Here is a 6,402-nt window from a genome sequence, read left to right as displayed (position 1 = left end):
AAAGTCAGATTCATGACACACCAGATGTTCTGGTCTATGATAAAAAGTTCTTCTTAACTTTTAATGGAAGAGAACATAGACTGGTGATTGGGACACACATCCTTTACTCTTTTTTTTATTATCACTTAAAAAGAACTGGGACTGCGGCTTCTCTTGGGTATACCACTCCCAAGGATGCAGAGTGCTGGAGAACTATTTCCCGGGCATGGGGCCTATTGTTCTACCCTAATTTTTACTGTTGGCTCAAAGGGTATCCATGACCAAATAATGGTCTCATTGCTCTTCACTCTTTTATCCCCAAAACAGACTGGAGTGAGCCTTGTGCTCTCACTGCTTCCCTTCTTAGCTCCTGTCTGAGAAGCAGCTGGAACCGTGTGAGAGGAAGACGTTAAGTGATTCCAAGGCAGGACCAGGCACGATAGTTTGGCTCTTTCAAAGGTGATGAACCAGAGAGTGCTGAGTTCCGGTGCATATTCCATCCTTTTACTGGCAAATGGGAGAGCTAGGATGCAAACCTGAGTCTGTAGAACTCGAAAGCCCATGCTGAAGCTGCGGTTTTGAATTCACCGAGCCTCTCTACCACATGTAGGCATTTTACATATTCATTTAATTGTTAATTTTTTATTGAGGGCTGCCTGCTCAGTACTATTTGAAGTGCTGGGAATAGAGTAGTAAACAGACCAAAACCAGAAAATTATCACTCATGGAGCTTACATCCTTTAATGTACATACATGTTTTCTTTTAATCATAATAACAATGATACATATATACATACATAATGATACCGATCCTTAGCTGTGTACATCCTTAGTTATGTGATCTTGAATAAATTGCTGCACTGGGTCTCAGTCTTCTCAAATGCAAAACAAGGAAAAGAACAACACTATGTGTATATATGGGTGTGTGTATAATATACATATGATATCCATGTGTTTATACACACATATACATATAGATGTATAGTTGTTCTTGGTTTACATTTGAAAAGAATAAGACAATGTAGTGATTTACTCAAGATTACATAGATAAGAATAGTAGAATTTGAATTTGAATCAAGATCTCTGAATTCTAGCCATTCCCATTTTATCATACTGCCTTCTATGCATATGATTTATGGAAAATAGAGTTTTACTATTTAAAGTGGGATCATCTTTGGGGGAATAACCAAGAGCACTGATGGCATGACAGAGTATGTGCCATTTCATCATATTTCCAAGAGTCAAGCTATGGGTCCCTTCTGTGTTTTATTCATTGTGACAAATTTCAGCTGGACAATCATTTTAGTAGTCGTTTGGGGAATTACGTGTATCTTATTATTTGTGTTTGGCGGAGTCCAATGGAGAAAGCGAAGAATGTAGCCAGTGAGCTGGGCCCCAAGAGCTGGGTATCAAGGGTGATCTCCAAGGTCAAAGGCAGAATGGTGGTAGAATGAAGGAGTTCATAGCCCTGTGCAGCAATCCCTTTTTCGTGAATTACCAAGATGCAAGGCAGAGAATATGAAGACATCAGATGAAAATGCTATCATAAGACCTTTTCCATCAATTCCCACTCAGAATCACTCAAAAGAAAACAAGGAAAGGAGAAGGAGAGGCATGAATTTCATCTTTGATGAAACTAGGAAAATTGGTTACCCCAAAACACAATTAATGAGGAAGGGATGGCAATGGCAGTGAAAGTCAAACAGGAATGGGTAGAGACTGAGAAAGGATGCTTCAGATGCTAATGTCAGACAAAGCTGGTGGGATAAATGTGGCTATCCTAAGGGTCAAAACCAACAGTCTCTTGTTGAAACAATTGGAACAAACAGAATCTGGCCGTGGACATATCTCTGGACCCCATTTGACAGAGGCAGGAAGCACAGAAGGCAAGACTGATGAGGGAATTGCCCAAACAAGCCAGATGTGTAAGAAGCAGCCAGTTGGTGAGGAAGAGTAGTATGTATTGTGAGCAATTGTGGAAATGCTGATTTATTTTGCCCAAGAAGAAGTAAAAGCTAAAAGAAGTCTCCCCACCGCCCCCCCACCCTGCCACTATTCTTGTATACGAACACATGCACATCTCTGAAATAAGAATTCCTGCTGGCCTGGTACATGGTCCTAGACCCTCTGCTCTCAAACTTCTGGCAAATAGCTGATCCAGGAAAAACTCACCTCAAACAAAGATGAATATTCTCAAAGAGGTATCTAAATATGATTTATATACGTAGACCATGAAGGGAAAAAAGAAAAAGTAAACAAATGATAGGTAAAGACACTTACCTGAAAAAAAATCAATTTTCATGGAGCAGATGGTAATTCTGATCAAGTTCTTTATGATGATAATAATAATAAAATAACAAAATAATTTCTCTATAAAACAATAGCTCAGAGCAGAGATGCAATAGCTCAAAGAAAATAAGCAACACGATAGAAAACGCTAGGATATAAGGTGGCACAGCTTATGAAAAAGTGAAAGAGAAAAATAAAACTATCTGAGAAATTAAGGCCACATGAGAAGGGATACAGAGGAGGACAAGAGTGAGAAAAGCAAGCATACAAATGACCTCAGAGTCAAGAGTGGCTGGAGAGAATGTGATAGAGATGAATGGTGGACCCTAGAGATCCAGCAAACGCATAATTCGTGTCTCTAGTAAGAACAGCGAAAATAAAAGGAACAGAGAAAATATTTTAATATTGTATTTAAAGAAAAACTTCCAGAAATGAAAGAAGACTTGAATCTACACATTGAGAGGGAATGCTGCACCCCAGGGGGGGAAAAATTAAACAGAACAATCAACACTAAGACACATCCCAATAAAGTTACTGGACTTCAAATACAAAGAAAGACTCCTTTGTGCAAGCAGACAAAAATACGAAGTCATTTATAAGTAGAGTGACCAAGTGCCAGTTTACTTCTGTTTTCCAGGCATAATTATTGTGGCCTTTTCACTCTCAAAAGTGTCCTGACTTAGAAAACAAATTATAGGATTGCCTTGCTTATATGAGAGCAATAAAAGAAGAGAATGAGAAAAAGAGGCATAAAAAAAAGAAAAAGAGGCATAAAAAAAAGAAAAAGAGGCATGCTTCAGACATCATCACAGAAACATTCAACACTAGAAGAGAGTTTTTAAAAACTCCTATGAAGTCCTCAAAGAAAGAGAGTGTAACTCAGGAAAATTTTATACCCAACTAAACAGCCAATCAAATAGAAATAGAGTAGCCATTTGTTTTTGTATGTATGAACCAGGGAGCATAATTCTCCTGAGTCCTTCCTGAATAAACTGTAGAAAGCAATCATCGAGTAACCATGAAAGAAAAGGAGGAACTGCAACAGATATGCCCCAATTTAAAATCATCATATCTTTCAATTCCCTGCAACAGGTTTCTCTCTTTATTCCCTACTTCAGCTAATGTTACCAGAAAATCCAATAGCCTAACTAGCAAAGTGGGAGTTATCCTAGTCACCCCATCTCCTTCATTCTCACATCTAACCAGTTATAAAGTCCCGTCAAACTGCAAAGCTTTCTCTCAAACCTTTCCTCTACTTTCCATCTCTGTTGCGCAGTCTTAGTTCAGGTATGACCCTCTCTTGTCTGGATTATGGCCATAGTCTCCTAACTGCAGAGTAATTTTAAAACATTTATCAACTGGCATGGCACAGACACTGACCAGCCAGAATGACACCAGTCGTAGCGATGGTCCAGCACACTGGTCCTTGTCAGCTGTCTTTTATCCCTAGCCTAATTGGTCTCCTCGCCTCCAATATCCACTTGCTCCAATCCATAATCCACACTGTAATTTTTCTATGGCATAAAGTGGATCGTGTCACTCCTTGACTCAAGTTCTTTTAATAGTTTTCCATTACCTACAGCGTAGTCCTATGGATGAAGACTAAACTCTCTGGCTTGATGAACAAGGTCCTTTAGGACCTAGTCCCCACCTAGTTGTTAAAGTTTTCAATCTCCTCACAGTCTCACATTCAGTGCCCTACAGCCACTCTGAACTTCTTGCAGTTCAGTGAAGGCACCATAAGCTCTTTGAGATTCAGGTCTGCGGTGGACAAGTCAAGTGGCATATCTGGAATAGGAATGGAATGTACATTCCCCCAAAGGACCCCATTTCTGGTTCTGGAATGATATCTGAGCATCAGGAGAAGCCACAGAAGCTCCAGGGCCAAGGGACAAAGTGACCTACCCAACAGGATACCAGCCACAGATCTTTTCTTATTCCTCACTTCCTTCTCATTTTGAGTTTCCTATGTTTATTAAACAACCAGTCACTTTATATTATAGACACACTCCATCATTTTTTTTTTTTTGGATTAGCTGACTGACAAGATAGTCCCTAAAGAGTGGAATCTCAAAGTGATACTGTTTCCTATCATTTGTGACAGATCAGCTACCTCTCCCACATGCCAAGGCAGGGCTGCCTCTAGGGAGCAGAATTCAGTCTCTCTTTTGCTCATTTAACAAGTATTCGTGAGGCATCTCAGGCACTGGGCTCTGAGCTCCACATCCAGGATTGTGACAGATAAGGGCCCTGTTCTTATGAGCCTTCGAGTGAAAGTGGACCACAAATGAATACAAATTACAAGGACACAAACAGAGGCCAGCTAAAGAGACTAGGTGGGAAATCTGCACGGTCGGAGGTCAGCAAAGTCCTCCCTGAGTAGAAGCTACTTAAACTGTGGCCTGAAGGCTGAGAAGGCACCAGGCAAAGACCCAGGGGAGGCACAGTCTACGCAGAGAGCCGGTCAACACGGAAAAAAGCAAAACCACAGTGGCTTTCTCAGAATAGTGCTTAGAAATAGCGTCTCACCCACTTATGCAAGGAGCACAATTTATGTGTTCCTTGCAGATCTCTATACCCTTGTAAAAGAAATCAGATAGTCCTATTATGAGTGTGCTTGTGAATAGTCTGGTGGAAAAATCGTGCTCAGAATCACATTCTCCTAAAGGTGCTTTGTGAATTTCCCTTTACTTGCCTTTCTCATGATGGCCTTCCCCTCTGCAGTGCTCACTGCCAACCTCTACTGCAACATTTCTACCATCCTTTGAAGGCCCCATCAAGCCCTGCCTCCCCCATGGAACCTTCTCTGACCACTCCAGCTCTCTGTGATCGCCATCTTCTCTGAGCTCCTACAGCGCTTCCATCTTCCTGTATGAGCTATTTTCTATAAATTATTTCCTTCCAGAGGCACGTGTCTTGTTCTCTTCCTATGATCTAAAAATAAGCATCACGTCTGTGTCCAGCCTCAGTGTCTGATGGATCAGCCTTTAACATCTGTTCAATTTTGCAGTTTCAAATCTAAGTAGACTACCCAGCTACCCCAAAAAGTCCAACACTGGATGTAGGATCATTGAGTTTTTATGAAGGGATTTGACCAGATGGATACATAAATACATACATACAGAAAAATGGCCTAAAGTAATACGCATTTCCTCTTCCAGGTAAGCACCTCGGAACACTTTCCATGTAAGCAAAAGATAATAGCAAGATTTCCTCAACCAGAATTCGGGGACTCGCAGCTATGAGAAAATCCCCAAACTTAAGAATAAGTCCCAAACTCAATTTTTTCCACTTCAAAAAAAAAAAAGCCCGGGCTTCCCTGGTGGCGCAGTGGTTAAGAATCCGCCTGCCAATGCAGGGGACACGGGTTCGAGCCCTTGTCTGGGAAGATCCCACATGCCGCGGAGCAACCAAGCCCGTGCGCCACAACTACTGAGCCTGCGCTCTAGAGCCTGTGAGCCACAACTACTGAAGCCCGCGCACCACAACGAAGAGTAGCCCCGCTCGCCGCAACTAGAGAAAGTCCGTGTGCAGCAACAGTGCAGCCAAAAATAAAGTAAATAAAATAAATAATTTTTTTAAAAAAAGGCCAAGTTCCAATTATTTTTACAGTACAAAAATTTTATTTTTTGTTAGGATAATTTAAAGTTTAAAACTGAAGTAGACATATTCATTTTACAAACAAGATATTCTTTCATAAGTAAGACCATTAAAAACAGTAAACAAAAAAGCTGTCTTTACAAAAAGCTCTGTGCATAGCAACTTTATACTGTATATAACTGACAAAGCAAAACGATAAAATGAAACTATACAGTTTGAAAATGAGACCTTACTGTACAAAAGGTAGAGAAGGGGATGGTTTTTAAACCATGCATATTGAAATGTGCAAAGAAAAACTGGGGGAAAATACGATGATATAACAAAAAATGAGATAAATAATGAAGTAAATTGTCCCTTTAAGTGAAAAATCTTAACACAGCTCCTTTTACAAAGATAGGATAGAATTTGTAGTTACCTATAGAAATACTTATTCCAAGTGGCACAAAAATAGCCTGGGACCGGAATGATTTAACAGCAATGACTAAAGAGGACAGAGTAGCTTTGTTTTTAATTTATTAGTACACTAAAAATCAT

The sequence above is a fragment of the Tursiops truncatus genome, chromosome 6 (genome assembly GCF_011762595.2).
Source record: "Tursiops truncatus isolate mTurTru1 chromosome 6, mTurTru1.mat.Y, whole genome shotgun sequence".
NCBI classification, from domain to species: domain Eukaryota; kingdom Metazoa; phylum Chordata; class Mammalia; order Artiodactyla; family Delphinidae; genus Tursiops; species Tursiops truncatus.
This window is presented reverse-complemented; position numbering follows the sequence as displayed.